This window comes from Mastomys coucha, unplaced genomic scaffold (genome assembly GCF_008632895.1).
Source record: "Mastomys coucha isolate ucsf_1 unplaced genomic scaffold, UCSF_Mcou_1 pScaffold21, whole genome shotgun sequence".
NCBI lineage: Eukaryota > Metazoa > Chordata > Mammalia > Rodentia > Muridae > Mastomys > Mastomys coucha.
The window spans coordinates 58,850,742-58,875,842 of record NW_022196904.1 but is presented as its reverse complement, the minus strand read 5'-3'; the positions used below and the strand labels follow the sequence as shown (position 1 = coordinate 58,875,842).

Sequence of the window (25,101 nt, the reverse complement as noted above, 5' to 3'; positions counted from 1 at the left end):
AACCAGTCTAAGTGAGGTAACCCAGACTGAGAAAGACAAACTTGATATATATTCACTTATATGTCTATATTAGCTGTTAAGCCAATGAAAACCAACCTACAATCCATAAGACCACAGGGTTAGATATAGAATAAGTGATGGGGTAAAGGGCAAATAAATCTCCGTATGAAAGGGAATAGGATAGTTATAGATGGATAGAAGGTCTGGGATGTGAAGATCAAGTAGGGAAGGGGAGGAGAGAGGAGGGGAGAGGAGGAACAAGAGAGTAATCTGGGGAGAGACAGTTAAAAATTAAGGTCCATTTTAGGGGTAGTATGGAAATATAATACAGCAGAAGTTTCATAAAATATATGCATATATGAAGGTGAAGTAAATAAAATCACCATAATAATAGAGGAGGCAGAGCCCCAACTGGCCATCTCTTGTCACCAAATAAAGCTTCCAGTACAGTTAGTTGCATCTAACTGTGTTGTTGGTCAGAAGAGTTCCACAGAAATTCCCAAATAGCCCAGGATGTTGCCAATACTATAGATTGTACTCTACAAAATGACAGCAAGGCCTCATTGCTAAAGACAACACCTATACAATTTATTGAACATAGAGTTTTCACCACTACAAGCTAGCACTTTGGCTCAGAAAGGTACTCTGTATGCTACTAAAAGAGAAGTAGTGTAAATACCAGTTCAGCCACAACCCTTGGACATACTATGGTGTCCTACCTATGAGATATGCAAGATATGCAAGGTTGCACAAAGCTTGTGGGAGTAACTTAAGCCCACTCCATAAAATAAAACCTATACCTAGCACTGCTTGGGTGACCAAGAACTTGACACTAGTAAGTAAATCCAAATCCAAATATGACTATTCTAAAAGAAAAAAGCAATAAAATTACTTCTAATGACATTCTGCTATAATCATAGATTGGTGCATTACTTAGCCATTATCAGAGAAGCAGCTTCTTTCTGCAGCAGATGGGAACAAATACAGAAACTCATAGTCATTATGCAGAGAGTGAGAAATGTTAGAACCCTCATCTGTAGAAGGACTTTAATCCTAGTGTCATGGATGCTCTAGCAAGGGATCATATATACAAACCTTCTAGGTCTGTGTGATCTGGCTGGAATACAGACATGCCCTTATTATACACCTTTATTCCCAAACCATGAAGGTAATATTAGTTTGTAGAAGGAAGCAGCAATGTTTGAAATTGATATCTTATTGAGGGGTAGACAAAGTGACAAATCAGAGAAAGATTTGAAAGGGTGAGTTATATAAGATATGCTCAACTCTCACAGACAAGAAAGGTGACTTAAGAGAGCAGTGCAGAGAGAGAGTGACAGAGACAGAGAGACAGAGAGACTGAAAGGAGGCATCCAGGACAGTTTTATACAAGCATGTTGCAGGTAAAGACAGAATGAATCAGAAAATTAGAATGAGCCAGAAGATTAGAGCAAATTGCCAGAGTTAATTTGAAGCCAAGCAAAACAATTCATTCAGAAGCTGAGAGAAGCCAGTTCAGATCAGTCAGCTTGGAGAGGAGTTTGGACCAGAACAGCTGTGTTGAATCAGTTAGCCAGAGTTCAGAAAGAGCTAGAAAGGAAGGAGGAGTTTATTCAGCAATAAACCTCCAAGATGAGAAATACATCCGGCAAATAAAAGTTTCATTTACACTCATTTCCAAAAGAGATGTCTCCATCAAACCCCTCTGCTCAGGCATCAACAAATTCCTCAGAAAAGAAAAAGCCAGGGGAAATGGAGGACACAAGAAAACAAGGTCCTCTAAATCAGCATGACTGATACATATATGAACTCTCAGAAATTGAGGCAGCATGCACAGGACATGCATGGAGCTGCATCAGATGGAGTCCTAGGGTAGACTCATATCCCTATCCCAGAAGCAATCTCCAGCTGATAACCACTTGCAAATGAAAATTTAGTTCTGCCTTGGAAGTCTCACGGGAGGAACAAACTACTCTTAAGGGAAGACAGCACGCCCAGCAGTAGATAGCCATCAGAAAACAAACTCAAAGCCATTTTGGGATGTTTCTTGTCTCATAAAGTCCTGTCAGTATTTTTCCTTTTTTTAAAAAAAGGTCTTATTATGTTTTACTTTTATATTTTTTTTCTTCTCTGTTTTTACTCTACAGGTCCTTTGTATATATTTTATGCTTCCAGTTTAGTGTTTTTATAGAATCCCAAAATGGGCAAACAATTGGGTCTGTGATTCTGTCATTTCTTGGGCTCTTTTTCTTCTGTTGCTTTTGCCCAATTCCGATGCATTAGTTTTTGGTTTATCATATTATATTATATTATATTTATTATATTATTAAAATACCAGCCATGGCTCAAAAAATACAATCTGGCACTAGGACATCAAGGAACTGCATACGCAAAGGTAATTCTATAAGATCATAACAGGGTGGGAAAGCCCCCATCACCCACTCACATCAGAGCCTTTGTCACATCACAGTGTGATGCATGTGGGGCCCCTGGCGTGAGTCATCTTTCTGTATTACCAGACATAGAAAAGGAAGGATCACAGAACTGCAGTCAGTAGATGAAACGTGATAAAGATAATAAACAGTTACAATGTTACTTTATGTATTTCCCACTGGGATTATTATTTCTGTTTTTAATGTACTTACTAAAACAGTTGGCTGTAAACAATATGCCTCATGATGAAAACACATATATATTTATTTTCCACATCTCTTGATTGTACCAGGAGATCACATGGCCTAGACCTTCAGTGACCGGGACCATTAAAGCCTGAACACTCTTCGGGTGTTCCCTAACATTAGAATTGCCTAAGAATTCCTCTTTCAGTGTGTGTCCCTGTGGTTTAGTGGCATATGACCAAACTTGAATTTGCAAATCAGTGACTTAGTGTGCTTCAGCTAAAGTAGATATCAAAAGTGTGTCCCCTACCTGCCTCACATGCTCAGGCCATTTGTTTTGTCCTCAGACCCTCTGTCCAAGTGGAAATGGAGGCCAAGCAAGGAGTTCTTTACCCACATGTTTCTAAATACCACTCATCAGCCCCTGCTGTAATCACCTCACCTCTCTCTCTCTCTCTCTCTCTCTCTCTCTCTCTCTCTCTCTCTCTCTCTCTCTCTCTCTCTCTCTCTCTCTCCCTATTTCTATCTCTATCTCTCTGTGTGTGTGTCTGTCTTTCTCTGTGTATGTGTGTGTGTCTGTCTCTCTCTCTCAGACATGTACCAGGTAGGTCCTTTTTATGAAGGAGGTATAAAAAGATTAATTAGTTAATATTAAAGATCATCTACCAGCTTCACCTTGACGGAAAAAGCAATCATAAAAAGCTCCCTCAACTAGCAAGGTGGCTCAATGGGTAAATGAGGTTTCCACCAAGCCTGACAACCTGAGTTCTACTCCTGAGGCTCTCTTGATAGAATGAGAGGGACCCACAAGCTCTCCTCCACAGGATAGGTATGTCATGTTGCACATGCAATCATTCACACACACACACACACACACACACACACACACACACACACACACATACACACACACACCATCATACACCATGAATAAATATTTAAAACAATTCAAGATTTCCAGCTGATAAAATATCTGTTACACTAGTCAGAGGTGCCTCCACCACTCTGCCCTAACCCGCTTCATCCATTCGTCATCCTCATAGACATGACTATAAGTAAGAGAGCAGCAAGCACTTTGAAGAACCCAGGCATGTCTAATTCAGTTCTGCTTGGGCAGAGCAATATGAATACTAGCTTCCTATGCCTTGGTCTTCAGATTGCTCTGGTCCTTCACCGTGAGAAACAGTAACTGGTCCTGTCCTATTTGCTACCAGGTCCCCCCACATGCTTTTGTCTTACCTCAAAGAATGCTGGACATTATTTTTAAAACACAATATTAAAAGCACCAGCCTCTACTGCTGATTCTTAGTATACAACAAGACATAAACAAAGCTCACATGGATGGGAAGTTTGAAGGTAGCTTCTCTGAAAAGATATAAATTGAATAAGGGTAAGTTTTAAAAACATTTCTTAGTCTCATTAACCAGAAAATGCCCTAACTATATGCTTTGCTCATGATATAAGAATCGTGGAGACCTCCTACAAGAGCCTTCCCAAGGGTTCCAGATCTCAGAATCACTTTTGCAAGAACTATATTGGTATGGTAATAAATTAAGAACAATTTAGTATTCTCCCTCATTCTTGAAAAGGATTTAAAAGTTTGTTGTTGAAAAAAAAGCTTATATATAAAGGCTTTTATAGGCCCAGACTAAGAAAAAAAACAAGTAAATTCATGTTAACCAGAAGATATATGCATATCCCTAAATCTATGACATTTAGCTTAAAATTGCCCTGGAAAAAATATCTAACCAAGAGGATGTCTTATCTCTTGAGAAAGGGGTCTTTTCTTGGGCAAAATTTTACCACACATTTTTTAACTAACACGGGGCTGGTAGAAAAATAACAGGATGAACTCTACTTCCAAAACTCAGACCATTGTTCTCCTCTCTAAAAATAGTGAAGTTACTAAATTAACTCCAAGAAATTAAAAAGAAAAGCCAAGAAACACTTTTGGTAGTGCCACCTGGTGGATTCATCTAGAAGCGGCATCCTTTCTTTCTTAAAGCTAAATTGGTTTGGAGAGAGACAAATTCCGGCATATAATGACCATTTAGCCCACTAATTCTCCCCCTGGCTCCCCTTCGTTCTGTCCCTGGGCATCTTTAGTGTACTGTTTTCTCTGTCTCTCATCAGCTTGAGGTCCCAACTCTCATTTCACAGCCTTTCCCTTGCATTAAAGCAATTTTACAGCAAGATTTACAGTGAGGACAGAAATAAAAACTATTGTAAAATGGCCACAGACAACATTATAAAGAGCAATAAAACAAGCCATCACACACAGCCAGTATTGTGCAAGCCACCTGTCCCATTTGTAGCTGCTTCTACACAACTGCTCTTAGCCCATCTGCTGTGTTTGGAAAGACCTGTCACCTGCCTCCTTCTCTAAAGGTTGGTGAACCATCATAGTCAGTTCTTGTCACTCAATCTCAGAGTTCTGATGAAACCCAGATATCGGAAGAATAGTCACCAGGAATCTTCTGCAGCTGCAAGATACACCAAATTCAGTCACACATATTTCTCAAAAAGTTTTAAATTCAATACTCCAGTAGGTACACAAGCAGGGTGGAAAAGATGGGAGAGCTGTGATTTGTGGATGGAGTTTCTATTTAATGAGCATCTATTTAGTACAAGCTGAAATGTTTACACATGTTATTTCTGTGGCACCATAGAGATGAGAGCATCTATCCCCATCTTCAATAAATAATTCTATGGACTCTGATAAGAACTTGACCTAGCTACTGTGTGGGATTGTTGGAAGAGTTCAAGGTCACCCTAACAACAGGTATAATCCATCTTGTTGTGACCTAAACATCTTTATGAGAGTTATCCACATATCAACTCATTCTTTTAGTCACAACCAGCCCACTGCTATGTGGAAGACTGTGTGGAAAACAGTGGTTCCCAGAAGGCTTAATAACTAGCCAGACAGAGACCATATATGAGTGAGTACCAAAGCCAGAATGGGAAGCCAGAAATCATATTCTAGAGTTTTGTAATCTTTTGACATGTAATATACTTCATTCTTTGACAGGATTTCATGTAGCCTAGGTTATTTGTCTTCAAGGTTGATATGCAGTTAAGAATGACCTTGATCTTCTGATTCTTCTGCCTTCACTTGCAGAGTGCTGGTATTACAAATGTAGACCATTATGCCTATTTTTACATAATGCAAGGGATCAAACCCATGCTTTCATGCATGCTAGGCAAATGGTTTGCTAGTATATCCAAAAAACTGTTCTTTTGCTTTTGATGATTTAAATGTATATCATTTATAAGTATATTAATTCTTTGATTTGGAATGGAGTTCAACATTATTTCTCTGTGTAACTTTGGTTGTCTTGGAATTGATTCTGTATACCAAGCTAATCTTGAACTCAGAGATCCACCTGCCTCCACCTCCTGAGTGCTGGGATTAAAGATGTGAACCACCAGTGTCCAGATCAATTCTTTGATTTTTTTATTGAATTCATTTTCATTAAATTTTATACCATGTATTTTTCTCATATTCACCCCCTCCTCCTTCCAGACTCATCCAGTATTCCTCACATACCCAACTTTGTGTTCTATGCTTTGATTTTTAATTCTTCAAGTACAATATGTGCAACTCACACACTCTTGGATGTGTGGCTTTCCACTGTAGCATAGTCAACTCACCATGGACTGCATTCTTAAAGAAAACTAATTCTTCCTAGCCCAACAGCTATTCACTGCCAACAGGGACCCACCTCTCCATTCCATGGTGGAGTTTTGTCTGACTTGAGTTTGCACAGGTCTTGTGCATCCTTTCATGACCTATGTGGGTTTGTATTTGCCACTTCCTTGCCCTGACCAGAAAACAGTTTCCTTTGTAGTCAGCTACCATCTCTTTGCTTTACATGTTTTCCATTCCCTCTGCTGAAATGGTATCTGAGCCTCAGAAGGAGAGGATATGATATACATGTTCCAATGAGGACTAAGCCTTGCTCAATCTCCCGTTCTCTGTGCCTTGATCAGTTGTGGCTCTGTGTTAATTGCCATCTCCTGCCAAAAGATGCTTCTCTGATGAAAGATGAGATGCACTCATCTATGTGTGTGTCAGGTTAATACTATTTCCACTTAGCAGAATAACCACAGTAGGTTCTCCCCTGGGGCTTGTGATTCCTCTTAACTTTCATACCACTATTGCACCAGTGGGCATGTCTTGCCAGGCTGGCCATTTTTGTTAGTTTGCAGAGTTCACAGCTGCATAAGGTTGATAGTTATACTCTCCCCCAAGAGCATGTATAGCACCTCCAGGTACTACAAAAGCTACAGTAGACACAGAGCTACCAAGTGAGTGCCAGCTTGATTTCGCCATGTTCTATGATTCAATAATACAAAGTCTTCATCATATTATCAGTTGCTGAAGGGCTCCCAAGGGTATTGACAGTAGCCTGCAATATCTGGAGGTCTGTGAAAACTCACTGGCCAACAACTCTAAAAGCGGTAATTCCTGGCACTGGGCTTCTTACTTGCTAATTATCAGAATCAACTTTTTTTTCTACAAATTCTATAAATTAATCAAAGGCTTGCAACCACTCTGTAACTATGTATTGAAGAAAAACATACAAATATCAGGAAAATCAATTACTTGTGGCATTTTAATTTGCCTTACCTATATCCCTCACATTTGGCTCTAGTTGGAAGTAAAAAATAGTGGTTCACATTTCTGATGTTGAGCTGAAGAATCAGGAGGCCCTGTGGAAGTACAGGGTTTGGGCTTGCTAGAAAAAGATCTTTAAATATGCTTGCTTTAAGAACTAAAGGAAAGCTGGGCAGTGGTGGCTCACACCTTTAATCCCAGCACTTTGGAGGCAGAGGGAGGTGGATTTCTGAGTTCAAGGCCAGCCTGGTCTACAGAGTGAGCTCCAGGACAGCCAGGGCTACACAGAGAAACCCTGTCTCTAAAAACAAACAAACAAAAAAAAAAGAAGTAAAGGAAATGCCTGATGAAATACAGAATATTCAAAAAGGGTTAGGTATACATATACATATATGTGTGTGTATATATGTGTGTATATATAATATATATGTATTTAAGTGTGTATATATATATATATATATCCAGCCTTTTATAATTATTATACACACACATGCACACACACATACAATGTGTGTCTGAATCTATCCCACTGCTGGACACAGCCTTTTGGGGAGGCATAATGAGGGGAGTTTGACTGCTCTTATCCCAGGTAGCAGCCAGGAAGGTGTCAGGCTATAGGGAAACACCAGAACTGCTCTGCTCCAGGTGTGGGAAAGTGTAGTCTGAGGCATGGGAAAGCTGGAGCTGGTTCGGGGGACCCTGGGCCTGCAATGAGGCTGGAGCCATGGGGTTCTCAGACTCTTGGCATCCAGGCACCCCTGAGAGTTGCAGAAGAGCAAAGAACAGAGTCAGGCTGGGGAATGGACTGGGGACAGCGTCTAGTCTAGGCCAGGGCAAAGGGGAGGTCCACCTTGTCTCAGTGGTAATTGTCCTTAACTCGGTGGAGGCAGGCTTGGTGGCAATTGTGGCTGGGAGCACAGAGAGGCCTTCTATGGGAGAATTAAACTGTGGCTCTGTAATCAAATGTCTTCTCCGTGGCTCCCCATTGGAGATCTTGACGAAAGAGACAGTCCATGGTTCTAAACCGTTTGTTGGTTGTTCTTGGCAGAAAATGGATGCATAAAACACCATACCTACTTCTCAGGGTAGACCTGAGATTAAATAACTATTGCAGGGAGGAATGTCTGGGAAGGGAAGCTTATTGGCTAAGCCCTCCATATCTCTAGATACCTCATTAGCACGGAGAACTCTGTTTTGGGCCTATGTGACCACAGGACACATTTCTTTATGTGAGGAGTGTGGCACATGTTCCAGGACAGGTATCTGGCAGGAGTCGGGAAGTTGCCTAAGCCTCAGCTGTGTGCCCACCGAGTCTCTGGATCCCAAACCTGCTCTACCTTACCAAACCTCCTGCATGGTTTTACATCCTACAATAGAATATTATGTGTGTGTGTGTGTGTGTGTGATATATAATAACACACATATATAATGTGTGTGTGTGTGTGTGTGTGTGTGTGTGTGTGTGTGTGTGTGTGTGTATATAATACATAAGCTAACAAATTCTACAGTGCAAAGTCCAATAAAATGAAAAATTCAGAATAGAGGTTAGCAGAAAATTTCAGTAGGCAGAGGAACACTTGGAATTAGGTCATTACTGTTGTGTAGTTCTAGGAGCAGAAACATTATAAAAGGCAGAAGTTTTAGATTACATCAAGGAAAAAATGTTTTCCTGATACAATGGGGCAGATATGCTGATGAACTCACAGCAATTACACCAGCAGGCACAAGACCTGCACAAGCTCCAAACAGACAAAATCCAGCCCAGAGGTAAGGGATGTAGACATGAACTCTGACCAGCAGCTGAGGAACTATTAGCATTTGGTAGCTGCTAGGAGAGGAAGTCTGTTCTCTCTAATAACATGGCCTCCAGTATATTCACCACAGTCCAGAGCATGCTCCACTCACAAGACTAGCTGAGCTTAATGGGAAACATTAAAAAAAAAAGGAGGAGGAGAAGGAGGAGATATCCCAACGTTGAATGAAAGGGATGGGATGGTAGAAAGGATAGCAATGGGAGAAGCTGTGGAAGAGACTATGTTTAAAATACATTGTGTGGTGTTATCAAAGAATTAATAAAACAACATTACTTTAGAAGTGTTCTGTGGCCTGAAAAGCCTGAGGATGAAAAGGAGTCTTAGAACTTTGAGAGATCATCAAAGGCTGTAACAAGCACAAAGAGGATCTGAAAAAGGAGGGAGACAAACAAATCAAATAGTTGAAGAATTGATGACAGGAGAAATAAAGTCATCTCAAAATTGATGAAAAATGTTAAGTGGAAATTCAAGAAGTTCAGCAAAGCCTAATCTCAAAGCTATACATCCAAACCCATCATAGCCAAGTGTTTCAATGACAAAGAAAGCCATGAAAGCCTAGGAATGAAAAAGTTCTGGATAAAGACCTTTAATGATCTCACCAGTAGATTTCTCATCACAACCCATACACAACAGAAGACCTCCCAAGTGTTAACAGTAAGAAGAAAATGGCTGTCAACAAAGAATTTTCTACCCAACAATATAATAAATAATTTTCTATCCAGCCATATCATATGTAAAATAAAGGAGAAACTAAAACTTCATTGAAATTATAAACAGGAAAAAAAATCCATTGCTGGATAGTCCCTGCCTTAAGACTTTCAGACAGAAATGAGCGATCAATAAAAAATTCAAATAGTAAAATAAAGAGTTCCAGCAAAAAAAAAAAAAACCACATAAGTAAATAAAAATGGTGTGTAAGCATATTGTAGGCATAGCTCTTTGTTTCTACTGTGTCTTTTAAAAGTAAGCTACACTTGGAAATAATTACAAATATGTTGATGGGCATAAAATGCATAAAGAATAATTTCTATGATAATAACAGAACAAGATATGAAGTAGGGAAGGGGCTGCACAGTGGGAAGGTTTTTATATAATATTGTAATTAAGTTGACATTAATGCAAACTAGATTGCAATAAATTAATAGGTTAATTGGACCCCCAGGGCAATCACTAGAAAAATATCTCAAAAATATATATAGTAAAAGAAACAACGAGGGAATTAACATAAAACATTACAAAGAATCTATTTAACACAAAAGAAGTCTGTAAAGAGAACCAAAAAAAGATAGAGAATGCATCAAACACAGCTACAAAATAGCAGAGGTATATCTTACACATCAGGTGCAAATGAAGAAGAAAGTCTCCAGGTAAAGGCAGAGAAGTTCATTAAAATAATGCATACTCTAAAACCATAGTCTAAACTGTTACATTACAGAGAGGGGGGGAGAGTAGATTAACTCCAAAGAAAGAAGAAAAATAATAAATATTAAAGAATAAATAAATAAAACCTCAAGTTGGTTCTTTAACCATCTACAAAATTGATAAATATTTAGTTAAGCCAATGAACAGTGAAATGAGGAAACAGAACTTCCAAATGTGGAGAAAAAGAAAGCAATCCCTTCCAACTTTGCAGAAATGGAGAGGATTATAGAGATATCCTGAAAAAAAAAATATGCCAATAAATAGTCTAATTCATAGGCAAAAGGAAATGCTTGGAGAAATGAAAACTGACTCAAGAAGAAGAACGAGATTGAATTCCTAGACAGACAAGTTCTGTACAAAGAAATCACAGGAATGTGCAATTTAGCTCATTAGTCTTAGCAAATATTTAAATAACTAACATCAACAAACAAAAGAAATGATTTCTCTAATTTATTCTATAAGATCATTTTCATTGCCTTAATATAAAATTAAGTCAAAGTCATATGGAGAAATGAAAATCACAGGCTGATATGAAAATGTTCAGAAATGTTCAACACAGCAGATGCCAAACCCAATAGTGAACAAAAAGTCATTACTCATCGTCAACAAGTGAGGTACGCTAGAGTAACATAAGGGAGGTATAGCATTTGAAAATCTTTTCCTGTAATGCAACTCAGTCATGAAGGAAGGAACACATAATACATGGTTATCTCAACAGCTACTGGAGCGAATGCATCGAGAAAACGCCACAGGTTTTTCACAGTAAAACTATTCCACAAATAAGGACACTAACTGAACTTCCTCAAGCTGGTCTATGAAGAAGCACACTCACATTTCTTGTTAATGAAATACTGAACAATACCACCCTCTGACATGGAACAAGGCAAGGATATCTATTCTCCCTACTTTCCAGCCTTGCCCTGGGAGGCTCTAGCTATGTCTGTTTAGGAAAGAAGAAGAAATAGCAATAACAAGACCCCAGGATGGAGGCAAAAAATTACAACTATTCCTGTTAACAAATGATATGACTTGTTCATTTATTTGTTTGTTTATTTATTTATTTGTATTATTTTTAATTTATTGTCTGTCTATTTGAGAATGCATATAATGTGTTTTGATCAAATACATCCCACCATTTCCCACCCTCCCCTTCCACCACTTTTCCCTTACAACTTGATGAGTTCTTCTCTTTTTAAACCTTCTGAGAACACTAAGTGCTGCCTATGAGAGCATGAATATGAGACAACCTTCCTACTGGACTGTGAACAGCCTCTCCAGGCCAACATGACTAAAGGAAACCGACTCTTCCTTCCTCAACCAGCATGAGTTTTCAATACTGAAAAGGCTAAAAATTAAAAAAGTGTCACACCTAATAATCGCATTCTACAAGGCTTTTTAAAATACAATGTTAAAATCCAGCGGTAAGTATATATAAACTATCAAAGGAGAAGGGGATGGAAAATATGATTCAAATAAACCTATTGAATGGAAATAAAAATTAATTAAACAAAAAAAAACCCAAATCATTTAAAACACAGCTAAGGAATAATTCTATAATTATAGACGTACTTATGAAAAAATTTAAGAAAGGAAATGAAAGAAGTGGACCCTGAAAACACAAAACATCAGTAAATAAAGCAAAGACCTAAAGAATGGGAAGGTCCTCAGGGATTTTATGCAGTGGCTGAAGAGATGTTATAGTTAGAATGGGATTTGTGCCCCAAATAGGCCTACCTATACATTAAATGTAGCCACCATATAAATTGCAACTATCAGTCATATGGAAATATAAGGCTAGGCAAAAGTTTTCTAAAATGAGCAATAAAGGTGGCAGCGCCCCACACTTTCTTGTATCTTACAAAGAATACATATCAAAAGACTGTGGTGTTGTTATAAAGCCCAACCTATAGGCTGATGTAACTGGATTAAGAATACAATAAACAAAAAAGAAAGGCTATGGATTTGAAAGAGAGCAGGTGTTGGGCACATGGGAGAATTTGTAGGGAAGAAAAGAAATGCAAAAAAAATGACAATTATACTATAATCTCAAAAATGATTATTGAAAAAAAAAGAAGAAATCAGTGCTCAACTGGTTTTTGACAAGAATATCAAGTCCATTAATTAAAGACAGAATGTTTTTTTCAACAGGTGGTGTTTAAACAGGTGGATAGCCACATGGGAAAGAATCACTCAGGCCCAACCTCTCATCGTATACAAAAATTTAAGACATGTAAGCAAAGCTCTAAATAAAATTGCTAGATCTAGAACTTTCTCAGAAGACAACATACATGTAATTCTTTATAATGATGAATTATATTTGGTCAAAACTTCAAACTTTTAAGTCAAGGGTGTTGACTCAAAAAATAAACTCAGAAGAAAATATGAAATATTTGTAAATTAAATATCTAAAAAGGACCTTGTAGTTGAAATGCAGATGTCTGTACATCTGCAGCTGTTTTTTAAAAGATTTTATTTTTAGTTATAAGTATATGCCTCTGTCAGGGAATATATATGTGTGTGTGTATATATATATATATATATATATATATATATATATATATATATACATGTGTGTGTATATTTATATATATATATACATATGTGTGTGTGTGTGTGTGTATGTGTGTGTGTGTGTGTGTGTGTGTGTGTGTGTACCTGAGCACCACCACCTGAGAATCAGATCCCATGAGAGCTAGAGTTGCAGGCAATCCAACCTAATGTCCTCAGGCAAGCTTAGAGAGCAGTACATCCTCATAACAGCTGAACTATCTCTCACACCCAAAATATGTATATGAATATTTTTTAAAGTTTTCATCATTAATGAAATGACTTTGGAAATAACATATATTTCCATGACACTAGTACTACATTCTTCTGAACCAAAGCAAGATACACAGAATTACATCTGTAATTACTATGAATGCCAAGATTTCAGGCAGAAATTTCTGTTACATGACAAACAAGATCAAGAGCACAACCACCAAATAAAAGAGAGCCATAGCTTGAGACAAGGCAAATCGCAGGAGAGCATATGAGAACAGCTGCTGTTCAGTGAAGGGTTTCTGGCATGACCAATGATAAGGCTGCCAAAGACTGTTCCAGCACCAGCACCAGAACCAGCAAGTCCTCCTGTTGCAGCACCTGCACCAATGAATGTGGCAGCAGTATCAATGTCTCTGCTGATTACACTGGTCTGAAACTCCCTATGGATCAGCTGACACCATTTTTAACTCATTTTTAATCAGTGGAAGGACAAATGACCAGCTACAGACCTTCCGTGCTACACCACCAACCTGTCAGGCACAGTAGGCAATAGTGGCTTACCTGTTAGGAGACTAACCAACTATTCTCTGACTAGATTTGAGGATCACCACACATGAAGGAATTTATGCCTGGCATGGTAATTGCAGAGAGCAAAAAATACTACAACTATGTCTACATAGGTCTTGGGCCCTAAGGAGAATTTACTACTGTTATTTTGCTAACTTTACATGACATCAAATTGCCTTTTAAGTATTTGTGTTTACATCCAAAGATAAATGCTCTCAACCTTGATTAGAGAAGCTTGTCTTTCCAGTGAACTGTGGTGAATGTGGAAACTTGTGGCTGCTCAAGATGATGAGAATAGTGGTAGGAAAGGAGGAGCAAAGACAGTAAGCTGTGCTGTTTGGGGAGTCTCTGGGTCCTCTGATCACCAACACAGGACGGGAAATCCCACACCTGCCACTGGGATTGTTATTTGGTAACCTATGGCTTTGGGGTTAGGCAGAAGCATTGTGCGATGTTTGCCCCCCTTTGGGCAATGATCCCTCTCTAGTTTCCTGGATTCCATAGGTGCTCCGAATTAAACACTCAGATACACACATGAAATAGAACATTAACAATTTGACTTTCTTTTTTAAAGAGAATTTTATGCACTATATTTTGATCATATCCTTTCCCATCTTCCAGTTCCTCTCAGACCCTTCCCTACTTCTGTATCCACATGGCTTCATGTTGTTTCTTTCTCAAATAGAAAAATAATAATAATAAAAAAGCATAGATACTCACATGCAAATAGAACCCATTTAGCATTGGTCAACTACTCCTGAGAATAGTGTCTGCCCTGGAATGTGAGTGACATTACCAGTGTCACTCCATTATAGAAAACTGATTTTTACACTCCCAGCAGCTATAAACTGCAAATAGGTTCTTGGCTAGGGTTTCAACTTTGTGTCCACTTTTCTCTATGCTGAGATTTTGTCTGGTTTTAGCATTGTGTCACATTCTTGAAAGTTCATATGTGCATCAGCCTTGTAGCTGGTAAACAATGTTTCTTTGGAGTTGTCCACTCCTTTTGGTCCTTAACATTTTTCCTAGATCTTCTACATAGATTCCTGAGTCTTGAGGACGAGTATGATTTTTAAAAAAAAAAATCTCATTTTGTACTGAATGCTCCAGAGTCTTTCTCTCCCTGAATGTTGTCCAGTTGTAGGTCTCTATGTTAATTGCCATCTACTGCAAAAAGAAGTGTCTCTGATGAAGATCAGACATTGCATTGGTCTGTAGGTATAACAATATTTCACTAGGAGTCATTTTATTACTGTTATTTTAGCAGAATAATAATAGTAAGGTTTCCCCAACTGACCACGACCCAACAGGCCTTAGGTGCTTAGCCTCATTAACAGTGTCAGGTACAACATCCATCTCATGGAGAAGGCTTTAAATACAATTTTAAAAGTGGTTGGTTATTCCCAGTGGACACATCTTACAGGGCACATCTTAAATTGTTGTAACTTACAGTGTTCAAAGCTAGGTGAGATTGGTGGTTATATTTATGGAAACCTTCTACTGTAGAAAGTTCCTAAAATATAAACACATATTGAAAGGATTTAAATGGGTATACCATATGATTGGAGAGACAATACCCCAACTGGGCATCATATGCTTCCAAATAAAACCACCAGTGCAAGGAATAAACTATGTATTTTTGAGCCATTGGCCAAAGGGTCCCCCAAACACTACAGGCTATTGGCAATGCTAATTGTTACTCTCCACAACCTGAAGGAAAGAACCTATTGCTGAAACATGATATAGTAGGGCATAGAACATTGAGAAATCAAGCTGGTAGTGAACTGGAAGATTTAATAATGCTGGAAGGTGCCATACATTGTACTGGAGGATCTCACGTTAGTCTTTCTTGAGCTGTACTACCTCAATCAGTGTAATACTTTACAGTTACTTCCATTAATCTGTGAATGTAATATATCTTTACAGCTAAATAAAATTCCATTGTGCAACATTTTCACATCTATTTATCAGTTGATGAATGTCTAGACTTTTTCCATGTGCTAGTGATTATGGATATGAACATTCATGAACAGCTACGAACATGGATGAGCATGTCTCTACCACAGTAGTATACATAGACCTTTAGAATATGTACAAGAAGGGTATACTTGTGTCATATGGTGCTTCGCTGCAGAGACAAATATAGATTTAATGTACAAAATGTAGATTTATTTCTACATTTCTGAGGAATCATCATTTATTTTAGTTTTATACCAACCCCCTTATCCTGATGGCACTCAGAAAATATTTGAATAAATGAATAAAAGTGATAAAGGTGCGTTCACATTTCAGATGAGAACAAATGTTCTACCAGTTGTCTTTGGTTATTACGTAATGCACTAAAAGATTAACCGTATGTATTCTGTGACTTCATATGGTATTCCTTGGAGTCCCAGAAAGCCCATAGCAGGTGACACCTGAAAAAAGTCACATTGTTTTCAGTGTGTTAACATGGCTCCAAAAAACATGATCTGTGCAGATTAAGCGGCATGTTGCCCACTTGTGCTCCTCAAATGTATATTACTATTGTGGTTTCCACTGACTAGTAAGTCAGGCTGCTCCTGGCCTCTGTCTCATTTCCCTAGCAACCACAATTCCTAGGACACAGAACTAGCACTCCACCATCTACTATCCTTATACTTTGTCTCTGCAGTGATGCACATGCATGCCACCAAACCAAAGCCTACCTCACTGCTTGAGAATTTCAGTCATTCCCCAGCTCTGTGTACCAGTATCAATGTCTATGAAATTCTACCTATCACCCCATTTGTCTTTATGCTACCCCAAACTAGCTTGTTCACTTCTGCCTCCAAATGACTACAATAGTTTCTACATGCAAACCCTACCCTGCATTTCCCTCTAGACACATCACTTGTCTCCAATATTCCTCCCCTAACCCTTCCTCACACACTTGGAGACAGAGCTCCAGGTCCATTTTTCCTATAAAACTCTGTAAATCACTACAGGGCCAATTGAGCTAGTACCATCATCCCTAGCCCTAAAAACAACTAGGAATTGGTATCGGACTTTGTTGGTAGCTTGGGTTTTAACATATCAGTGGGCTTTTATTTTTTTAGTAAAATAAAAACAAAAAACATATTAAACCATGGCCCAAGGTCCTGCCTAATTACTGAAGAGATGAGTGGATGGGAGAGGTAGTGTTAGAGAAAGCTTACCTCTAGAGAACACAACTTGGCTTCCTTTCTTTCCTAAACTGAGTAGAGAAACTTACAGCTACTTCTATCTACTAGATACAGTCCAGTTGATCCCTCCTTTGCATAATTTGAAGAATAAACCAAGGAGCATGCAAAGCAAGAAAAGAACAGCATTGTGGGCTCCTCCCTAAGCACTGTCTTTGGCTCTTTCGATGCACCATAAGATAAACTCTGTCTTCTTCATCGGAGAAGTGTGTCATCTTTATTTAGAATTCACTTTTGTTAGAAGATACCTTCAGAAACTTTCTGGAACTTACAGAAAGTAGGAGGAAGTTACAGAGATGTTGCAGGTAGGCTTGCTGGAGCAATAGCAGCCCATGATGCCTTTGACCTTTAGGAGAATTCCCCTATCCTTAGAACTGGGACCTCGACCTTCTGTTTAACCAGAGACTCTGATGAAAACAGAACAACTTCCCAGCGTCGACCTTCCCATGCCTGACTGCTACCTCCCAAGGTCTGAGCTCTGCTCTCACCTGCCCCAATGAATATTAATTGAGGCAACGTTGAGGTATCATCAGGACTCTGACTCTTAGAAGGTCCCACAGGCTCCACAGTAGTGCTTAGCCTCAATTCTCTTAGGAGCTCATCCCTGCAGAAATGCTATCTAAGCCCCACAAACTGTCAGCGCAAGTCAGAAACTTCAAAAGTGTATGATTGACACCTAAAGGTGGACTCCAGATCACTGAGCAAAGTGGAATGACCTCAACTGACAATGTTGTAAGTACAGAGGAACTTCAATTTCACAGTGAGGAAGTTTTTAATCCTGATACTTGGGGCAAGAAGAAATGTTTAGTTTGATGATACTTTTTCTCTAATAGTTAATAATTAGAATTGGGTCTCAAGTCTATATCTGGTCACAATTTAGTAATACATTTTTTTGTTTTCTTGTATGAATACAATTTTACCTTGTCTTCATGGCAAAAACAAAAAAAAAATCAAAAAACAAAACAAACAAAAAAAGCAAAACAATTTTAAGGGAAGTATTTCACAGAGCCTTACCCCTTATGCTAAAGTATTGGTTTCTCATAGATTCTGGGAGAGGGATGAAATCAGTGTCTTTAGTTGTATGCCTACCATTGAGCCCATAAGACTCCAGCAGATACCTCCAAATCTGTGGTCACACAGACATCTTTGGTTAAACTCGGTAGGTTACTAAGCAAAATGAATAGACAAGGACATGAGAAAGAGGTTGTAGAGAAGAGGGGTCATAAGCAGGTTAACAAGAATATGGAAGAGAGTTGGATAAGAGAGTTCAATCTGCATTATGTACATTGTGACATTATTAAAGAACACATTTAATTAATGTAAAAAGTATTTAGTCTTCCAATAACAGATGTTGTGTTAGTTACTCGTGTGTCATGATGTGACAAATTACAAGAGAAAGTTTCCTTTTGGCTCAAATTTCAAAGGCACAGTCCATTACACAAAGGAAGCTAGGGTGCCAGGAGCTTGAGTTGGTTGATTTTGTTGAATCCATAGTTGGGAAAAGAAAAGATAAATGTTGATGCTGTTCAGCTCCCAATTATAACTTTTTTTCAGTTCTAGCCCATGGAATGAGTCTTTCTACCTCAGTTACACTAACTTAGAACACCCCTCCACCCCATACAGGCATGCCCAAAGATTTGTTTCCATGGTAATTCTAAATCCAACTAAGTTGACCATGAAGATCTTTAACATAGATGTTAGTAGGAGTGGCAGCTGGGAAACAATAGATGAAAGCAACCAGTTAACCATGCTGGTATCCCGCAAACCTTAGCAATCATGAGGGATTTGCACCATGGTAGTGGCCGTGGTCAAATAAAGAGTTTCACCACTTACAAAAGAGGGGAAGGGGATATTTGGGAAGGGGCACACTATTGCTTTAGAGACGAGAAAACCCACTGAGCATGGAGCTTCATCTCACCATCCACGGAGGTCAGACCACCCTAATAAGATCTCAACATGGCACAGATTATTTTTACTGGTTTTTTTTTTCCTATTTTGACAGGCTATAATGTGGGAAGACATTATTAGTTTTCTTCACAATGACCATCCCCTCTCCTCTTTGGGTAGAGCTACCATCAATGGATGACTAGCTGGAAACTATGCTATGGTAAATAGAACACATTATGCTCCAGGCACCCTGGATTGGTGTGAAGGGTGACTAAGTCCTAGTCAGCAAAATGGACATAGTGATTGATTGATTGATTGATTGATTGATTGATTGATTGATTGATACAAATTCTGATACAAACCCCACTAGCAAAGCATTCAGACCCTCTGCCCTGGACTCTTGTTGTTGTTGTTGTTCATCCTGCAACTCATGGAAATGCAGATATGATGTCTTGACTCGTTTTCTTGGATCAAGAAAATGAGGGTAACAGCACCAATGCTGGAAGGAACCTGAGAAACAAGTAACTTCCCAGACCTGCTGTGTCTGCTTTAGACCTCAGACATCTACACTTGTATATATGGGAGAAATGTTTACATTGTGTTTAAGCTCTGCTGGTTTAGAGTCGGTCTCTCTGTGGTGCTACCAAATCCTATCTGTAGTAGTATTTAGGCTTTGCCTCGTTATTGCTTGTAAATCCGAAAAGCATCCACTGGCATGTTTGAGCCTTACCACCACTTTGAGAAATTCACATACAGAATCCTATACCAGCTCACACAAAATCTATAAAGGCTTAAGACCAGGATGATTTGTGAAGACAAGAATTTCTTCCAGACCCCACACTCCATACGTGCATTTCATGGTTGTACACTTACCAATGATGCTGGCCTTTAATCCACTGTTTCCTCTACCCCTACACAATCACTCAGGCTATCCTTTATCTCAAACATTGTCTGGTTTCCCTGGGTGAACTCAGCTAAGAACTCTGTACCATATTGAATAAAGACTCTCTCAACCCTCTGCCTTACCTTCCCTAAAGCATAGTTTAGAAGCATGCCTTCTGTGGTTGTTGGCTGTTAGGATGTGAAAGGGCCAACTCTGGCCCTTACACCTTCCACTTTATGCACTAGCAACTCCCCTAGCAGCCAGTCAAGTCTGGAGACCACTGTGTTTCCTGCTCACTGAGGTCTGGCACCTGGATTGAATATCAGTCCCCCAGCAGTGTTTCCATTGCAGCTATTTGCTAGAGCAACATCTGGCCATCCACATATCCCCAAACCCCACCCAGCAGATCGAGCAGGTAGGTCCTGGTCCCCCTACAATGGCAATCAGACTACTACACCAGACACAGCTATCTGCAGCACCATCATGGTCGAGCCTAATAAGACAATAGGGCGTTTGCAGATTAAGAAAGACTAAATTCTGGAAGTATCTTCACTAATAGAAGAGCTTTCTCCAAACAAGATGAATACATGACAGCCTGGCCAGAAGCAAAACCAAACCAAGGAGGTCTAAGCTGAGGAGTGATGGTCCCATAAGCAGCCCAGGGGTGAAAGTACCCTGGGTCATGGAAGTCCATGCTCTCAGTGCCAGGGAGCCTCCTGGCTGGGTCTTTAAAAGCTGGGATGAATTAGCAGCACATGTAAGGGCTGGAAATCAATCCTCCTAATGGGCTCCACATTGCTCCTTTCCTCGTTAGCATTCTTTACCCAGTCTATGGCCTCTATGTCCTAAGAAAGATGTCAAGACCTGGAGAAGGTCCAGAGAAAAGCAATAAAAGTGATAAAAGGCCAGAGAAAGAGGGGCTGATAAAATGGGAGTCGAAAATTAGAGACTGGAGAAGACAGGGTCATAAGAGACCTAACCGTGACTTTTGCCTGAACAAAAGGTCAGAGGCATCCAGGATCTGGAAGACTCACTCCACATGACAGCTGCATCCAATGAATCTAAAGTTTAGGTATTTTGAAACACTGTCTCTTGAAGCTTATTTTTCATTTTTATCCAGCTGGTGGTATGTTTAAATCAAGCAGACATTTGCCTCTGGAAAATGGTATTGTTACTGTGGTTTTAGGTTTCTCTGGGGCTAACTCTGAGATTCATGAAGTCTAAAATTTTGAGAAAAAAAAACAAATTGAAAGGGACATCTGAATCCACAGAAAGGTTAGAGAACTGACTCAGAGGGGTACAGATGGAAAGGAAGGGGCCAACATTGGACACTGGATGTTTTGTAAGTCAAGTATAGTGATGTGCTTCTTGCCCAACCATGCATGGATGTCCACAGTGGGAAAAGAGTTATGGCTCTTGCTATGGGCCTGATCTAGAATATCCCTCAAAGTGGTGTTAGTGGGAGGCAGTGGTATTTTTGACAGTTAGGATACTTACGAGGGCTTTAGGTCATTGGTATTCCCTTGAAGGGTTTGCACTATCCTGAGCTCCCCTCCCCTTGTTCTCACTTTCCTTTCTGGCCACAAAGCAAATAGCATTACTTCACTGTGCTAGTTGTAATATGCTACCTCCACAGAGGCCTAAAGCAAGAGGAACAACAGACAAGAGGAGGAACCTCTATCACTACGAGCCAAAATAAGGTACTTTGATTATCAAAGTTGGTTATCTCAAAGATTTTATTTAGTAAGCTAAGTGTCATGAGGCTCATCTGGTGCATGCCAGGTGAGCTAAACAGTGAGGAATTGTCAGGTTAGAATAAAGCATGGTACCATAGGCATAAACAGGAGGAACATGAATTATGGGGGCAAGGAGTCTCTTGTTCAGTTCAGTCAGGTATTTTGCTTCTCACCCCAAATAATTTGACATTGAGTTCTATGCCCTGGGTTGCACAGTCATTGTAAGAAGTGAAATGCTAACTCTAGAACAATATGTCATAGCAATATAGCTGGGAGAAAACTTCAGAAAGTAATTCTTGGAACACTAGGTGTTGTCCATTTAAAGTGCCAATCACTCTTAGCTACACAAAGGGTAACTGACATCATGGTGATCACTCAGTAAGTACTTGACCAGCTTCATGGAAACTGTATAAATGTTCCTGGAAAATTAAATCAGATGATGCCATGCAATAGGGACTCCTCTGAGGAGAAGTAGATGTGGATAGTTATGTACAGTCCTTCCCAGGCATCTCAAAGAGTCCATTTAGAACATATCTTCACCTCCATTCTGACTGTCACCTGTAGTCCAGAGAGGCCAAATGACTTGGCCTCTGGCAGAGCAGGTAGTGTTTCTTTCATCCCAAGGTGAGGGACTGCTGCATCAGCCATCAGATGGCAGGGACTGAGTGAGGGAACTAGATATGAGCTAAGGGAGGATGGCTTCAAACTGAAAACAGGGAGCTCCAGAGAAAGTGGAATGAGAAGAAAATTTATTACAGCATCTGGGAAGACTGTAGGTAAGAAAGAGGCTGGATAGGTTCACTTGTCCTGTCCTACATGCATGAGAGTCAAGAAGAGCATCAAGGTTCTCTAAAGGAACAGAACTTATCACATGAATATATATGTACATACATATATATTCATATATATACACATACATATATATATACATATATATACATATATACATATATATACATACATATATTCATATATGTGTATGTGTATACATATATTCATATATGTGTATATGTATACATATACATGTATATATATGTATATATATGAATATATATGTATATATATATACATTTGGGAATATATGTATTTGTGTGTGTGTATGTGTGTGTTAAGTAGCTTACAAGCTTGATCCAGCTCATCCAACAATAACTATTTACCAATAGAAAGTCCAAGAATCCAGTAGTTGTTCAGTACACAAAGGTGCATGTCTCAACTGTTCTTCAGTATATGCCTGAGTCCTGAAGAAGTGGGTTCTAATTCCAGTGAAAGAATGGACTTGTACCTGCCAGTGAGAGCAAGGAGCAAGCAGGCAAATGGGGAAGAGACAGAAAGATTCTGTTTTCCATGTTGCTTGGGTTTTAGTTAACTTCAATGTATTGTTGACAACCAAGTTGACAACCAAGGATAGACATCACATCTATGAAGGAAATAGGTAGGAAAGTGCTAAGGCCCTGACCTCCACACACACACAGCTGTAGACTCTTGGACTTACCGTGATTGCTTAAGATGCAAGAATCCAGCAATGCAATCTTTGTTATCAAAGGATATTACCACCACACTAATGAAACATAGGGGGAAATGTAGCACTGGCTTTGGAGATGGAGTCAATAAGTTTGGACACTGTAGATACAGAGAGAAAGACTTTCCTGCAAAACAGCTCTGATCAGATCTTAGAGCACCTCATGGTACCTGACTGCCGGTCATCTCCCTCCCACAGGAGCTCTTGCTTTGTACTGACATCGCGCCTGCTACTCAAGACATGAGTCAGGACAACACCATTGCCCTGTTGCCAGATGACCAAGCTGCAACTTTCCTGTTCTTAAACGTTACATGGATCCACTTTGCCTGAAAGAGAAATCCTGCCATTTGGAGGTTGATTTAGGAACACTGCCCAAAACTTACCCAGACCCTCTCCATAGTTCCCACAGGAATTAGTTAGTTCCCTGACAGGTAACATGTTACCAAAAAAATAGTCCCTTCCCCTCTCACCATGTGATTCCCATCCCATCCTATACACACTCTTACCATGACAGTATCCACAACATTGTGTGACATGGCTGGGGAGCCCTCAGCAGAGACAGAGCGGTCAAGGCTACTCAATCTTAGACCTTCAGCCTCCAAAACTGAAGATTAAGTAAGCGTTTTAAATATACATCACCCAGAGTCAGGTGTTGAGTACCACAGCACAGAACCTAGGTACTTAGGTAAAGGTTCCCTCTTCTGGATTCTTCATTCCTGTATACACAGCCACAGCCCTTTTGTAGAGCACTCTGAAAATAACCATCCCCATGCACCCATTATGCTATAACAATGTTTTTCTTCCAGGAAACCCATCTCCTGGAATCTCTTGGGTTCCAGTCTGATAACTGGCTCAAATCTGAAAAATGTTCCGGGGCATCCATGGTCTCCTGCTATCACAATTAAGGCCCTGATGTAATTCAGAATTTTTTCTGCTTTTCAGCTACAGCAGATAATTCTCCTTAAAAGCTGCCCCAGAAGCCCCACTGTTCTCACTCTTATCTCTAAGTTGGAACTTAATCATCATCTGTCTTTCATTGTCCCCTTTCCCATGTATTGATAACTCCATCAACAGCCGAATAATTTTTAAACTTCTACCAAACCTGTAAATGTCAACCATTGTGTCCACCAAGCATTCATTTCTCTGAAATACTAGGCTAGCTCCCACCTGTGACAATTTTAATACAGCATTTGCCCGTGCCTGGAGCAATAAGGACTCCACCTACCATGAGCTAGGGCTTGCACTACTGGTGAGCCTCCTATTTTTTAAAGATTTATTTTTATTATTATATCTAAGTACACTGTAGCTGTCTTCAAACATACCAGAAGCTGGCATCAGATCTCATTACAGATGGTTGTGAGTCACCATGTGGTTGCTGGAATTTGAACTCAGGACCTTCAGAAGAGCAGTCAGTGCTCTTAACTGCTGAGCCATCTCTCCAGTCTCAAGCATCTTATTTTAATTCCTGTTTTAGAATCTGCTTTGGCAGCCTTCTGCTGGCACCGATGTCTACTGGTCAAGTCTGACAAGAAAAAAAAAAACTTTGGGATAGAGAGTGAAGGCTTTGAGAGGTCACAGGAGAGGTATGAGAATTCTCAGGATTCCCTATAGGGAGGTTCAGAGGTGGAGTTTCCTGAATGGCACACCATGTCCTACAGCAGTGGTTCTCAGCCTGTAGATCGCCACATTTTTGGAGATTACTTATCAGATTTCCTGTATATCAGCTATTTAATTTACTATTCGTAACGGTGGCAAAATTAGTCATGAAGCAGCAACAAAATAATTTATGGTTTGGTGATCACAACATGTATTAAGAGAACCACTGTTCTAGAGAAGTGGTTACTGGGCCCTAGCATCTCTCAATCCAGCATTCTCTATGTGCAGACTGCCACCAGGGAAAATATAAGGCCTGAAGTGGATGAGATAGTCCCTTAAGACCTATGGACAGAACAATTTGGAGAGTAACATTCTGGAATAATCAGCAGGCCATACCCCTAGACCTTGAGCCATGAGCACCTTGATCTTGAAGAGAAATTCAGACATGTCAAAGAATCCTCTCCATCATGTTAGG

The 25,101-nt window shown here is 39.6% G+C and overlaps 1 long non-coding RNA gene across 3 annotated transcripts in view; it reads left to right on the top strand.

Annotated features, from left to right (window-relative positions):
* Positions 1-25,101, top strand: part of LOC116102375 — a 78,649-nt gene that overhangs the window by 32,732 nt on the left and 20,816 nt on the right. For 2 of the 3 annotated variants that reach the window (XR_004123108.1, XR_004123107.1), the window contains exon 3: positions 21,412-21,475. This is a non-coding gene — a long non-coding RNA (uncharacterized LOC116102375). Of the gene's footprint in view, positions 1-21,411; positions 21,476-23,228; positions 23,384-23,836; positions 24,141-25,101 lie in introns of those variants that run through there. The other variant, XR_004123109.1, reaches the window with a different exon arrangement.